The sequence below is a fragment of the Sturnus vulgaris genome, chromosome 10, assembly GCF_052056855.1.
Source record: "Sturnus vulgaris isolate bStuVul1 chromosome 10, bStuVul1.hap1, whole genome shotgun sequence".
Taxonomy (NCBI): Eukaryota; Metazoa; Chordata; class Aves; order Passeriformes; family Sturnidae; genus Sturnus; species Sturnus vulgaris.
The window spans coordinates 25523454-25539222 of record NC_142252.1 but is presented as its reverse complement, the minus strand read 5'-3'; the positions used below and the strand labels follow the sequence as shown (position 1 = coordinate 25539222).

The 15769-nt window shown below is 49.7% G+C and overlaps 3 long non-coding RNA genes across 3 annotated transcripts in view; 1 reads left to right on the top strand and 2 right to left on the bottom strand.

Moving 5' to 3' along the window:
- Window positions 1-4397: 4397 nt before the first annotated feature.
- Window positions 4398-7466, bottom strand: LOC148222733 (uncharacterized). Its single transcript, XR_015805850.1, has 3 exons — window positions 7033-7466; window positions 6272-6370; window positions 4398-4762 (listed from the first exon to the last, which is right to left on the bottom strand). It is a non-coding gene; the product is annotated as an uncharacterized LOC148222733 (long non-coding RNA).
- Window positions 4504-5929, top strand: LOC148222734 (uncharacterized). The gene is made up of 2 exons (XR_015805849.1): window positions 4504-4642; window positions 4960-5929. It is a non-coding gene; the product is annotated as an uncharacterized LOC148222734 (long non-coding RNA).
- A 3756-nt stretch (window positions 7467-11222) lies between the features above and the next one.
- LOC148222731 (uncharacterized) overlaps window positions 11223-15769 on the bottom strand; it is a 23855-nt gene continuing 19308 nt past the window's right edge. The window contains exon 3 of the long non-coding RNA XR_015805856.1: window positions 11223-11883. This is a non-coding gene — a long non-coding RNA (uncharacterized LOC148222731). The remainder of the gene's footprint in view (window positions 11884-15769) is intronic.

Genomic DNA, 15769 nt, shown 5'->3' with positions numbered 1-15769 from the left:
ATAAGATGCCTGATTACATCGCCGACGCCGATCCGCTCGCCGACAATTTTCCCGGACGTGTCAGAGCGTGCCGACAACGGCCGCGCGGTCCGCGGTGCCGCGGGCGTGAGGGCGCCGGCGGGCGCGGGCAGGCGTTTTATGTAAACGCCTATCCGCCGGGGTCCTAGAGAGGCCGCCATCTTGAGTGTGTCCGCACTCTCAAAATGGCGGCTCGGGCGGCACCCCGGCTGACCTGCCAAAAATGGCGGCAGAAAGGGCGGGAAAAAATCAGGACCCCGGTGTGTAGGCATAAGATGCCTGATTACATCGCCGACGCCGATCCGCTCGCCGACAATTTTCCCGGACGTGTCAGAGCGTGCCGACAACGGCCGCGCGGTCCCCGGTGCCGCGGGCGTGAGGGCGCCGGCGAGCGCGGACAGGCGTTTTATGTAAACGCCTATCCGCCGGGGTCCTAGAGAGGCCGCCATCTTGAGCGCTGCCGCACGGCTGGGTCCCGGCCCGCGGGCCCTTCCGCCATCCTGAGAGGGGCACGGTGCAGTACCCGCCTGTGTCCACACGGCGGCAGCACTGCCGCCCAACTCAGCCCGGCACTGCCGCCCTGTCAGGGACAGACAGAGAAGGGAGAGAGTTCCATGCACCAGAGTCCCCACCCGTCATAAAATCCTCTCAATGAACGCCCCAAAAAAACCCCGACCCAAACTAAAAATGCCCTGCCTCTGACCAAATGAAAAAAAAACCTTTTATATATATAAATCATCTATTTTTTAATATTTAATTTCTAGTCATGATCTAGACATATTTCATATATTCAATTTAATTGCTATTCTATTTATCATATATACAATATTATTTTATTATTCATTATATACATAGATTTATATTACTAATGTTATTTCTATTTTATCTATATCCATCTATATTTGGAGGTTCATAGTTTTTAATATTATTTCTTTAAAAGCTCTGCCTCTAACCAAATAGAAACAAAAAACTCGATTATTTTAAATTCTATTTGAATATATTTTTCTATTTAGTTTTCATATTTATATCTGTAGATTTATATGTCTATATTGTGTATTCTATATTTATATACTATTTAATGTAGTTTTTACTAGTATATTAATATACTAGATGCTATTTACATTCTATTATAACATACTATTTAATATAACATATTAAAATCGATAAATTATTTCTATTACATACTACATACATGTATTTTATATTTATATTTTTTTCTATATATTTATACTTACATATATATATGCATATATAGTTATAATAATTTTATGTCAGTATCTATTTTTGCATATTTGTATATTTTTGCCTATATTATTTTCAAAAAACCCTCCTCTAACCAAATAAAAACCAATAAAACATTCCTTTTAAAGTCTGAATATTTATATATTTCTATTTTCATAACATAATATAATGTAATGTAATATATTTATATATTGGTTTCTTATATTTGCTTCTATATTTTTATTCTTTATCTTTTCTATTTACAGTATCTATAAAAAAACCCTACCTCTATCCAAACACAAGCCAATAAAACATTCCTTTTAGACTATATTTAGCTATTTTTTAAGGTTCTGTTTTTCATGCATTCTACACCCACCCCTCCCTCTCAATGTTCTGGCACCCACCATGACCCCCCGCCATGCCCGACTCACCTGCTCCTCCAGCGCAGCCCGGCTCCCTCTCCCAGGGACCTTGGGGTGCCCCAAACCACGTCGGAGCCCCCCTCAGCCTTTTTTCCTCACCCCAAAGAAGGCACAGAACGACTCCTTTAATGAAGTTGTTTTAACAATTGTAAGGCTAGAGCTTTTGGTATCCACTGCTTGCCATCCCTTGTAAACCAATTTTTTTCTTCTTTCTTCTGCAGCTTAATAAACCTCTTTTTTTCCCCATAGTTTTCCAAATGCATGTATTACCGCATATGCATATTTAGAATCAGTAAATATATTTAATGTCTTGTCCTGCTATAATTCACAGGCTCTCACAAGCGTGTGCAGCTCTGCTGTCTGAGCTGACCAGGTGGCTGGTAACCTCCCCCCTTCCTTTAATTGCTTTCCATTCACGATAGAGTATCCTGTAAATCATGAAGAATGGGGGGGGAAAAATCAGTGAGAAATGGGGAAAAAAATCCATGAAAAATGGGGGAACAAATCAGTGAGCAACGGGGAAAAGTGGGGAAAAGTTAATTGAGAAATGGGGAAAAAATCAGTGAGAAATGGGGAAAAAAATCCCTGAAGAATGGGGGAAAAAATCAGTGAGAAATGGGGGAAAGTGGGGAAAAAATCCGTGAGAAATGGGGGAAAAATCAGTGAGAAATGGGTGGGGAAATTCCATGAAAAATGGCGAAAGAAATCAGTGAGAAATGGGGAAAAATGGGTAAAAAATCAGTGCGAAATGGGGGGGGGGGGGGGGGAATCAATGAGAAATCGGGGAAAAACATAAGTAAGAAACGGGGGGGGGAAAAATCCATGAAAAATGGGGAAAAATCAGTGGGAAATGGGGATAAATCTGGAAAAAATCCATGAAAAATGGGGGAAAATATCAGTGAGAAATGGGGGAAAATGGGGAAAAAGTCAGTGAGAAATGGGGAAAAATCAGTGAAAAACGGGGGGAAAACTCCATGAAGAATGGGAAAAAAAAATCAGTGAGAAATGGGGGAAAAAAATCCCTGAAAAATGGGGGGAAATATCAGTGAGAAATGGGAAAAAAATGGGGAAAAAATCATTGATAAATCGGGGGAAAAATCAGTGTGAAAGGGGGGGAAAAATCGGGATCGGGGACGTGGACCGGGACTGGGATCGGGGACCGGGACGGGGAAATGGGACAGGGACCGGGATCGCGGACGGGGACCTGGGACAGGGACCGGAACCGGGATCGGGGACGGGGACTGGAGACAGGGACCGGGACCGGGATTGGGGACTGGGACCAGGACCGTGATCGGGTTCCGGGACGGGGAACTGGGACTGGGACCAGGATCGGGGACCGGAACCGGGGACTGGGACCGGGACCAGGACTGGGGACGGGGACTGGGGACAGTGACCGGGACTGCAATCGGCACCGCCCCCCGAACCGCTCCCGGAACCGCTCCCCGGGCTACCCCGGCACGGCGACCGGGAACGCCCCCGGCACCGCCCCCGGTGCCGCCCCCGGCACTGCCCCGGCACCGCCCCGGGTAGCGCCCCCGGCACCGCCCCCGGGGCGGGCCGCCGAACGCACGCGATGACGCGCGGGGGGGGCGGGACGGCGCGGGGCGGTGACGCGCTTCATGCCAGGAGCAGGGCCCGGGTGCGACGAAGACGGGAGCGGGCCGACCCGATACCGCGCGGGGCCGCGGGCCCGGCGGAGCCCGGCCCGCTGGGTAGGGGCCGCCAATGGCACCGGGGCTTCTGCTTCGGCTTCTGTCCGTGTCGGCGGGGAGGCCCCAGCCAGCGGTGCCCCTCTCCCTCGGCGACACGGGCGTGGAACTCGGCATCGGGCGCTGCATCGCCGCGGACAGCAGGGGGCGCACGGGTACCGATACTGCCATGGGGCCCGGCGCTGCTCTCCTGCTCCGCCGCCAGGCGGCGCTGCGCTGCCGTCCTGCCGCGCCTCCGGGCACGCTCGGTTTCCTCGGGACCCCGGGCCCCGCCTGTCCCGCCGCTGCGGAGGCGGGGGATGCTTTATGGGACTGCCCGAGCTGGCAGTGCCGGGTCTGGGGCGTTGGGGCGCGCCTTGGGGGGCTGCGGGTGCGCTCGTTTCCTCTTCTGCATGGCCTTCTGTGTGAGCATCTCTCGTTGCGACTGCTCTTGGAGAGTCAAACCCCTCCTCCTAAGTGGTCTCAGGAGCCTGGCAGGGTGAGTTTTGTTTCACAGGGGAAAGGGCCACTGGTCGTGTCCAGAGACCTGTGCACCCAGCCAGGTTTCTGCCTGATAAAATTCCAAATGGATGAGGATTTCTCCCAGCCCCAAGCTGCCCCCACCTGTAACCCTGGCTGCCTTTGGGGTGCCCAAAGCCTCCTCTGTGCAGATCTCAGGAACCTGGGAGGGGTGAACAATGTTGCACAGGGAAAAACCCCACAGATTTTATCTCCGGGCCTGGGGCCAGGAGCAGGCATTTGCGTGCTATAATTCCAGAAGGAGCACGGTGTCTCCCAGACCCAAGCCGCATCCAGCTGTGACCCAGCTGCTCTTGGAGTGCCAAAAGCCTCCTCGTAGCTGATCTCAGGAACCCTGGAAGGGTGAGTTTGGTTTCACAGGGAAAAGGCCTCAGTTTGTGTCCAGAGATCAAATAAGGGACTCTGCTTTTCCTCTAGTTCTCCTTCCTGTTTTCACCTGGGCTACAAGGATGGGCATGGCCTGTATTTCTCATATCAAAGTGATGTTACTAAATTTGTCCAGAAGTTCTGATTGTTATTTTTATTAGTAGTAGTAATTTTCTGATAGAAAACACTCTCATTTTGCCTTTCCCACGTTGTTTCCAGGTGCTGCCCAGGATGGACATCTGTGGTCTCAGACAGTGATTCCCGAGGAGCAAGGAAAGCCTTTTCCTCACCTGCACAGTTCAGGTGGATGGGACAGAATTGGTGTGGCCTGACAAGGCAGGAAAAGCTGTCTGTGTTCTGGAGTGCCTTGAAAGCTTTCTCCGTCAGGTTTGGAAGGGGTTTCTCTTTGGGATTTCTTGTGATGCAGCACCACGGGTATCCCTTTGTGCCAAGTCCAGTGCTAAAGGATTGAAGAACTGACAAGTGGGGTCTGGGATGAAAATGCCTCTAATAAAATTAAGCAAAGAATACAATAAGAGAAATGAGCATCCTTTTAATAGTTAGGAATAAAAATGCTGGAAAAGGGCACTCTGAATTGGTGTCACTTGTCATGGATAAAACCCCAGAGTGAGGAATCAGAGCAGAAGTTGAGAGCTGGAATCCTTCTGCAGTCGACTTAATTTTCTTTTCCTCCTCTCTTTCAGGACAGGAAGAATCACGACTCTCCTGGCATCTTTGCCAAGAGCTGTGGTGTTTGATCAGCCAAAGCCCAGAGGCTTCAGCACCAGAGGTCTGAGCCTGGAGGGCTCCTGGTGCTGCCCGTGCTGTGGGCTATGTCAGAGGATGCAGGGTTCCTCTTTGCCTCCCTGCTGGGATTAACTGCCATGGGAATGTGGGATCTGGGTGAAACTCCAGCTCTCCTGGTGTTCAGGGGAGCAAGGTCTGAGGGACTCCTCTCTGGGGATGTGCGGTGAAGGACTGAATAGTGTGGAAGGAGAGTATTTATAAACTGTATCACTGTTTCTCCCAAAATTGGGGTGGAGCACTGATGGGGGCGGTTGGGTTTGGTCTGGGCCTGTTATTCTTTGTGCAATTTTTAAATTCTCTTGTATGATTTACTGTCCGGTATCTTTCTAACAAAAGCTGACATAAATTTAGATTAAGGATTAGAACTTGGGTCCATTCATTGCAAACATTTGACAAGGCTGGAGGACTGGGGTGGTGACTGCTCTCAGGAAAGGTTACTTATTAATACTGTGTCAGATTTCCCGCAGTGACTGTCAGGCCTGCATGGCTGTGAGTTCGTGCTCTTCTCACTGGGGAAATAAGTTCAGCAAAATTAGAAATGTTAGAAAAATCCAGCCAAAAATTCCACCTCTGTACCCCCTAAGTTTTCCCAGTTTTTCCCAGCTAGGAGCTGCACAGAAGTCAGGCAGGGGAAGTGACAACAGGGAACAGCTGAAAAATTCAAAGGCACAAAGAGGAAAGGGGAAAGGTTTCAGAAAACAATTCTATGGTCTAAGAATAATTTCTGATTCCCTACTGAGAAGAACACGAACTCACAGCCATTCAGGCCTGACAGTCCCCTGCAGTGAGAGCTCAGCACACATCCACAGAGGCAAGTCCAGCATCTTAAATGAAAAAATAAAAATAAAAACCAGGAGAAAAAGGTGATTTCTTTTGCTTCAGAGTTATTTCAAGTTCTTAAAGCCCAAGCAACATTTGCTCTTGATTTTGGTTGGGTGAATCATGAGCAGTGGGCACGGGTCATGCCATTCATTGAGCAGAAAACCCGGGGTCATTTAGAGGGGACACAAGAACTGTTTGTGTAGCGACCTCGGGCTGCAGAGGGGCAGGAGAAAGGCCAAGGGAGCTCCCTGGGGCCACCAGGGCCTGTGGGGAACAGAATGGACGCTTGGATGACCAGTGGAGGTGAGGAGTGGATCTGAGTTCATCTACAGGGAAATAAGGAGGGGATACTCTGGAGTGAAAAGCTGAGGTGATGAGTTCACCCACCTGGGCACGAGTTGTGTTTGCACAAAGTGGGAACAGAGGTGAAGGTCAATCCAAAGTCGATCCTGCTTGACCTCTGAATTCCAGGATAAGTTTTACAAGCTGCCAAATGAGGGAGTAAAAATACACAAAAATGAAACCGAGAGCATTCATGAGGTTCCTGGGAGTCCATTACACTGTTGTCATAGAATTCTTAATGAGTTTTGAGCTTTTAATGACAACAATTCAGTACTTTCTTTGGATTATTCACTGTGTAGGATTTGGGGTTTATCTGGATTTTAAAGGCGTCGTGGTGGCCCTGACACTGCTCAGGAGCTGGTAGGAAAAGCAGGGTCAGAGCTCCTGGCAGGCACAGGGTGTTTTTCCCAGAGTGGACTGTGGAGGAATTGTTTGGGCCTTGGATTGTCCCTCTGGGTGATGCCAGTTGCTGTGATTTGTGTAATTCCATACATTTAACTCCCAATACTTGCCAGCCCAGGAGCTTGAGCTGACAGGGCAGCACACAGATTGTTCTCTGTGCTGTGCCCCGATTTGGGGTTGGCTGTCAGCTTTGCTAGCTCCCGTGAATTATGCCCATAGCCCCGAATTCCCTGCTCAATTCCCACTGCCATAACCTCACAGCGCCTCATGGAGTGGGGATATACTGTGGCAGGAAGCTCAGCAGCATCGGCACAGGGACAGGTGTATATTCCAAAGAATTTGCTGTTTCAAACCCTCATCCCCCAGCCCCGCCGATGTCCCTGGGGGGCACTTGACAGAGTTACCTGGATTTCAGCTGATTTCACCCCCCCGAGCTCGGGCTCCAGGTGATCTTTTCAAGCAGGAGAAGGCAGGGGCCGGAGGCGCTCGTGGCCCGTGCCGAGGCAGTCCCTGGGGCCACGAGAGGACATCTCTCCCTGCAGAATTTCAGTTCTTTCCAGAGCCTCAGCAGTGACAGAGGACAAAGAGGAAGATGAGGAGGAGGAAGAAGGGGGAGAGGGTTTGAGAGGAGGGGAAGCCCAAATCCGTGCTGTGTGCGGAGCTCCGACAGCACGCTGCAGCCCGCAGCTCAGTGTGAGCACGGGGCAGAGGAGGCGATTTCTGGGCATTCAATCACCCTGAGGCGGGCCCGGCACCGCCCCTGCAGCACCGTCCCCAGCACAGCTCGGTACCGCTCCGGGATCACCCGGCCCCGCCCCCGGTGCCGCCCGGGACCACTGGGGACCGCCCCTAAAGCACCGCCCCGGCCCCGCCCGGTCCCGTCCCCGGGACCTCCGTGCCCCGCCTCGCCAAGCCCCGGCTCCGCCCCGAGCCTGCCCGGGCTGCGCCGGGACCATCGCTGGCGGCCCCGCCCCTCTTCCCCGGGCCGAAGCGGGCTGAAGGAGATGTCCGCACGATTGGAAACGCCGCCGAAAATCGCACCCGTGGGATCGGTGTCGGCGTCGTGCGCAGGCATCCCACTAGAGCGAGCGGGCTCCTTGCTGTGCCCCCCTCCTTTTGCAGCCAGAGTTAGAAGGTCGGGGAGCGACACCCGAGCCGCCATCTTGGGAGAGGCACGCGCGCAGTACCGCGCTCTGCCCACAGGGTGGCGCTTGGGAGACAGGCAAGGGATGGAATCAAGGAGTGTCCCAATCCTTGAGGAAATCCCCCGGAATGAACGCCCCAAAAAACCCCGACCAGAACTGACAAACCTCCTGCCTCTGTACGAGTGCAAAGGGTGTGCAAGGAGTGTGCAAATAGTGTGCATTAGCAATCGATCGGCAGGCATTGGAAAGCGATCGCCGATCTAATCGATCGGCAGGCGCGATCAATCGATCGCCGAGCTAATCGATCGGCAGGCATTAGCAATCGATCGCCGATCTAATCGATCGGCAGGCGCGATCAATCGATCGCCGATCTAATCGATCGGCAGGCATTAGCAATCGAACGCCGATCTAATCGATCGGCAGGCATTAGCAATCGATCGCCGATCTAATCGATCGGCAGGCATTAGCAATCGAGCGCCGATCTAATCGATCGGCAGGCATTAGCAATCGATCGCCGATATAATCGATCGGCAGGCGCGATCAATCGATCGCCGATCTAATCGATCGGCAGGCACGATCGATCGCCGATCTAATCGATCGGCAGGCATTGGCAATCGCTCGGCAGGCGCGATCAATCGATCGCCGATATAATCGATCGGCACGCATTAGCTATTAATCGCCGATCTGATTTCTTTCCGCCATTTTTCTTGGATTTTTTTCCCCATTTCTCAATGATTTTTTTCCCCCCTTTCTCATGGATTTTTCACCCAATTTTCATGGATTTTTTCCCGATTTTTCCCAATTTCTCTCTGACTTTTTCCCCAATTTCTCACTATTTTTTTCCCCCATTATTCATGGATTTTTCCCCCCATTTCTCACTGATTATTTCCCCCATTTTTCAAGGATTTTTTTCCCTCATTTTTCATTGATTTTTTTTTCTCATTTTTCCCCATTTCTCACTGATGTTTTCCCCCATTTTTCATGGATTTTTTTCCCATTTCTCACTGATGTTTTCCCCCATTTCTCACTGATTTTTTCCCCATTTCTCACTGATTTTTTCCCATTTCTCACTGATGTTTTCCCCCATTTCGCACTGATTTTCTTCTCCAGGATTGGCCACCACAGCATGAGCGGTGACAGCTCAGCGTACCGCTTGGTGGACGAGGTGAATTCCTGGGACAGGCAGGACCATCCCATCTCCCGCCTGCACCTCTACCTGGGCAGGAGGGGCAGGTGGGATGAGCAGCAGGAGCAGGCCTGGAGAGAGAGCTCCCAGAAAATGGTCATTCTGGGGCGGATTTATGGGATTTCGGGGCATTTATGGGGTTTCGGGCTGGGAAATATTCGGTGTTTTGGGGTGGTGTCTTTAGGGTTTGAGGGGGGGGGATTTATGGGGTTTTGGGGTGGGAACTACTCGGAAATTTTGGGGGAGGAATCCATGGGGTCTGGGGAGAGAAATCATTGGGATTCTGGGGAAGGATCGCTGGGATTTTAGTTTCGAAGTTTGGGGGTTTTGGGGTGGGAAATATTTGGTGTTTTGGGGTGGAGTCCTTAAGGTTTGAGGAGGGGAATTTATGGGATTTTTTGGATGGAAAGCTTAAGGATTTTGGGGTGGGAAATACTCGGCATTTTGGGGAAGAATCCCTGGGATCTGGGGAGCGAAATTGTTGGGATTCTAGGTGGAGAAAACCTGGGATTTGAGGGGGGAATTTATGGGATTTTGGGGTGGGAAATATTCGGAATTTTGGAGAGGAATCTCTGGGGTTTGAGGGGGGAATTTGTGGGATTCTGGGATGGGAAGTTTAAGGATTTTGGGGTAGGAAATATTAGGAATTTTGGGGAAGAAATCCTGAGATTTGAGGAGAGAATTTATGGGATTTTGGAGCCATGTTGTGGTTGTGGGGAAGTATCACTGGGATTTGGGGAGGGAAATTTTTGGTGTTCATGGACAGGAGAGCTTTGGCATTTAGGAGAAGGGGCCCTGGGATTTTTTGAGAGATCCCAAAGATTTTGAGCTGGGATTATTTTTTTTTTTTTTTTTTTTTTTTTTTGGTGGGGGGGGAGGTGGGTGGGCGGTGGGCAAATATCTGGAATCTGGGGATGCAAAACCACGGGGATTTTTGGGTTGAATAACCAAGATTCTGCGCCAGGATTTCATCGAAGTGAAAACCCCAATTCCCCGCAAAACCGCGCAGGATTTGAGGCAGGAATCTGCCGGTTTGGGGGGCTGGGAAAGGAGGGATTCCTGGAATTCCCGTAATTCCAGAGCTGGGGAATTGCCGCAGGTGCTGGAGGCCTTCGAGCAGGCGGAGCGGGAGGCGAAGCCGCCGCCTCACCTGCTCTTCTCCAACCTTTACCTGGAGATGCCCCCGCGGCTGCGGCGGCAGCGGGAGGAGCTGGAGCGGCACCGGGAGACCTACGGGGAGCACGACCCGCTCCAGCAGTTCGAGAAGTGACCCCGGAATCCCCGGGAAAATCCCCCCGAAATTCCCCGGGCGCTCCCAAATTTACACCGAACACCCCCACACACACACACCCCAAAATCCCCTGGAATCCCAGAGCAGCTTCTCCCAGAAGTGATCCCAAAGTTCCCCTTGAACCCCCCCCCAAAAAATCAACCCTGACCCCCCAGAATCCCCTCCGACCCCCCAAAAATCCTCCCGGACCCCGCCAATAAATGGAATTTTGGAGAGGAAGAGCCACGGAATTTTGGGGAGGGGACCCTGGGATCCGCGGGATTTTGGAGAGAAATCTCTGGGAATTTTTCAGGGAGCGATCCCGAAAAAAATTGAGGGTTCTGGGGAACACCCTAAAAAAATCCCAAATCCACGGGAAATTAATGGATATTTTTGAGAGGGGGATCCCAAAAAATCCACAAATCCATGGGAAAAAAAGGATTTTATTTAGTGGGGGGGGCGGGGGGGGTTGTCCCAAAATCCCCAATTCCTTGGGAAATGAGGGATTTTATTTAGGGAGGTGTCCATGGGAATAAAAAAAAAATCCCAAATGAAAATTATAAGAAAACAACTCTAGATATAAAAGAATTCTATCTTTTAAAAATATTTAATTTATATTCCAGTTCATAACCTATACGTATTTTATAGATTCAATTTAATTTCCATTATGATGTACCACATATACAATATTATTACTCATTATATATATATATCTTTATATTCCTAATATTTTTATTTTATGTGTAAATTTTTATGTATTTTTATGTTTATATTTTTAGTCTTATTTATAAACCCTACCTCTAACGAAATAGAAAGAAAAACTCCCTTTATTTTGAACTCTATTTAAATATATTTTTTTACTTACAGTTTTCATATTGATATCTGTATTTTATATTCATATATCTATACTATGTATATTGTATCTTAAAATATACTATAACAATATATGTACAATAATATTTATATTAAATACCATATATGTACTTATTTTTATTTCTATTTCATATCTATACTTATATATATTTAGATACGCATATATATTCATAATCTGATGTCCGTATATATTTATTGCATTTTTGTCTATCTTTTTGCTTCTATTCTCTCTGTAAAACCCAACCTGACATCAAATAAAAACCAATCATACAACTTCCATTTACTTAAGACTCCCCCCAAATAAAGAAAGTCAAGGAGAGCAGTTCCCGTTTCAGTGCCTTTATTGGTTGAGCCAGCTCCGGGCCGGAGCCCCACGCGTCTCCTGCACCCCCCACCGAGCGATGCCGACCACGGCAGATTCAGCTCTAGGGGGCAGCGCGACCCCGCTCCCCACCCGAGGGCCGCCGCACCCAGAGTCCGTGCCCTGCTCCAGGGCTGTCATGGCCATCGGGCGCTGTTCAGATCACGGTGACAAGGCAGCAGCGTTCTTCTTGTTGATGGCATCTCCGGCACTGCTTTTCTTACTTGGCAGGGCCATTTTTAGTTTTCTGTGTTACACTGGCTCGTTGGTTTTAGGGGTTTTTGTCACTGAGTTGTGTCCCATGAGCACCTGCGGTTTTCTGATTTGCCTGGCACCGTTCAGGGCAAGGCAGTTCCAGGGAGTGGGAGTCAGACCAGAACAACGGCAACAATTAACATCAAAACGGGGAGCTTTCCACAGCTAACAGAACATTAACAGAACAAAGAGGAGCTTGTTTGTAACACATACTATTTTCATATTTCTATTTTCATATTTATAATTCATATTTATACATATTCTTTTATTTGCATTATTTATATTCTAGAATCTATATTTCATATAGATTAATCTGGAGATGTTTTATATCGATACAAATATAGCTATATTTTTATATTTTTATTTTTCTATTCTTTATATGTTTACCCTGAACATAGAATTCTTTTCTCCTAATAATGCAGGAAACCTAGCAGAAACAACCAACCACCACTTAGAAACCTGGCAGCAGTTTGAATGCCAAAGGCCTCCTCAAAACTGGACTCAGTGACACCTGATAGGATGAATTACGTTTCCCGGAGAAAAAGATTTCATCCCAAGGGTTTGGGGACCCCGAAATGTCCCCAGGGCGATTTTGGGACCCCGGGCCGGGCCGGCTGTCTCGAGATGTCGCCATGGTGGCCGCGGATGTCGCAATAGTCGCAAGGCCAGGCCGCGATGTCGCCAACAGCGAGGGGCGCGTGGGGAGGGGAAGTAAAAACCAAAATCACCCCCAAAAAATCCCAAAATCGCCCCCAAAAAAACCCCAAAAAATCTCCCAAATCACCCCCAAATAAACCGCCTAAAATCTCCTAAATTACAAAAAGAATCTCCAAAATTCCCCCCAAAAAATCACAAAACTCCCCAGAAAAATCCCCCCATATTCCCCAAAATTAAAAATCCCTCAAAAATCAAAAAAAATTTTTAAAAAAATCTCCCCAAAAAATCCTCCAAAAATCAAAAAAATGCCCCCCCAAATTCACTCAAATCGCCTGAAAAATCAAAAAAATCCCCCCGAATCTTCCCCAAAATTTCCAAAAAATCCCCAAAAAATCACCCCAAAATCAGCCGAAATCTCCTCTAAGAAAACCTAAAAATTCCCCCAAAAAAACCAAAAAAATTCTCCAAGAAATTCCCAAATTGTCCTGAGAAATCCCAAAAATCTCCCCCCAAAAAATCCCCAAAATATTCCAAAAAAATCCCAAAATTCCCCAGAGAAATCCTAAAAATGTCCCCCAAAAATAAAATCCCCTCAAAATCCCCTAAAATCCCCTCCAAAATCCCCAGAAAACTCCCAAAAAAATCCCAAAACTGCCCCCAAAATCCCCTGAAAAATCCCCCCAAATTCCCAAAAATTAAAAAAAAAAATACCCCCCAAAAAATCCAAAAAAATCCCCCGAAAAATTCCCCCAAAATCCAAAAATTCCCCCAAAATCCCCCCAAAATTTCCCTCAAAATTCCCCAATTCTCATTCCCAGATTTCTCCATTCCCGGGATTTTGGCATTAGGTTCCCATCATTCGTTTCCATCATTCATTCCCATCATTCCCATCATTCATTCCCACCATTCATTCCCGTCATTCCCATCATCACCTCTGTGCTGTGCCCCGATTTGGGGTTGGCTGTCAGCTTTGCTAGCTCCCGTGAATTATGCCCATAGCCCCGAATTCCCTGCTCAATTCCCACTGCCATAACCTCACAGCGCCTCATGGAGTGGGGATATACTGTGGCAGGAAGCTCAGCAGCATCGGCACAGGGACAGGTGTATATTCCAAAGAATTTGCTGTTTCAAACCCTCATCCCCCAGCCCCGCCGATGTCCCTGGGGGGCACTTGACAGAGTTACCTGGATTTCAGCTGATTTCACCCCCCCGAGCTCGGGCTCCAGGTGATCTTTTCAAGCAGGAGAAGGCAGGGGCCGGAGGCGCTCGTGGCCCGTGCCGAGGCAGTCCCTGGGGCCACGAGAGGACATCTCTCCCTGCAGAATTTCAGTTCCTTCCAGAGCCTCAGCAGTGACTTATGCAAGTTCTTTTCCCTCAGGAAGGGGATGGACATCCCTGCCTTCAGCGCATCTCCAGTGGGACCCACCTGTGAAAGCTTTCCATCCCTTCTGCACTGACTGTGCTGGTGTCCTGTGTTCACTGGACTGTGCTGTTATGGTACCAACTGGAGACCACATGTACTGCACAACCATCTCGTCTGGTTGGTAGCTATTTTCCCAAACCCCTCTTTTTCTCACTATACCTTGTTTCCTATATCTCTCCCCTCTATTGCAACTGAGTTGCTGGCATTTAATAAAAATGCATTGCTGTTGTTGAGTAAACTGATTTTGTCCCCTGCTATTTGCCTGTTTGCACCTCTGAGATCAAACGAACCATCACGACCCCTGCTCTGTATTAACAGCAGATCGTGACACTTGGGGGGCTTTAGGGACTCTGTCCGGGCTGAAGCATCTCTGGGTGCCTGTTCAGAGCAGCCCGTGGCCCAGGAGCTGCGGGCAGCCCTTGAGCTGTGTCCGTGCCAGCGCTGGCCGGCTGACTCCTGACCCCTGACCCTGGCACCTGCTCCCTGACCATCACCCCTGACCCTGAACACTAACCCTGATCCCTGACCGTGACCCTGATGTCTGACCCTGACTCTGACCATGTACCTGACCCCTGACGCCTAATCCCTGACGCCTGACTGCAATCCCTGATGCAAACCCTGACCCTGACCATGACCATGACCCTGACCTCGGACCCCTGATTTTGACCCTGAGCCTTAGATCTGATCCCAAACCCTGACCGCGGAACCTTACCTCTGACCCCTGACGACTGATCCCTGACCCTGACATGTGAGCCTCACGCTCACCCTGACCTTGAACATAGACTCCTAACCCAGACCCCAGAATCTGACGCTGACCCTTATATCTGACCCCAGACCGCGAACCCTGACCAGAGCCATAACGCCGACACCAGACGCGTGACTCTGACCGTACTATCCAGTCTCCTGACCCTGACTCCTAACCTTAACAAGTCACCTCGGACTTTAACGTTAATACTTACATCTGACTCCTGAAACTGAACCCTAAACCTGACAACTGAACGTACAATCCCCCATATTGAATCCCACACGTCCTGATTCAGGCTCCGGCACACGACCCCACCGCTCCACCAATAGCCCCGGGCTGCATTGATTTCAGCACACCAACCCCATCATCTTGATGGCAGCCCAACAGCATCTACTCCACTGGCAGCTTGTGTCCCACCCCAAGTGATTTCAGCTCTTTCTCAACCCACAAGCTTTATTGAACTGCCACTGCTGCTCTTCCACCTCCAGCTGAGCCTTTCTCCATCTCTGCCAGCGCAATCTTCTCCTGCTTCAAAGGGCCGCATGTCTGTCTTGGTTCCAGCTCTGCAACAATTCAGCTGCTGCCCTAGAGCCTCCAAGCCCAGCCCAGTCCATATCCCAGTCCCACTGTGATTTCACCTCCAGCCCTGCCGTCCCCCGCCACAGCCACACAGTGGTTTCACCTCTGGGCGCACGGTCCCTTTCTCGGCTCCACATTTTCTTGCCCCTTTTCACTCACAATCCCAGCCCCACTTGCCATTTCCCTGACCACACACACACTCACTGCCAGTTCCAGCCCTACCACAGCTATCACACGCCCGGGCAATATGCCGGCAGGGAAGGGATTTCAGGCGCAAGCAATCCTACAGTCCCCCCTTTTTCAGCCCTACGTGTCCGTTCCATGCTCCGGCACACGACCCCGCCGCTCCACCAATAGCCCCGGGCTGCATTGATTTCAGCACACCAACCCCATCATCTTGATGGCAGCGCAACAGCGTCTACTCCACTGGCAGCTTGTGTCCCACCCCAAGTGATTTCAGCTCTTTCTCAACCCACAAGCTTTATTGAACTGCCACTGCTGCTCTTCCACCTCCAGCTGAGCCTTTCTCCATCTCTGCCAGCGCAATCTTCTCCTGCTTCAAAGGGCCGCATGTCTGTCTTAGTTCCAGCTCTGCAACAATTCAGCTGCTGCCCTAGCGCCTCCAAGCCCAGCCCAGTCCATATCCC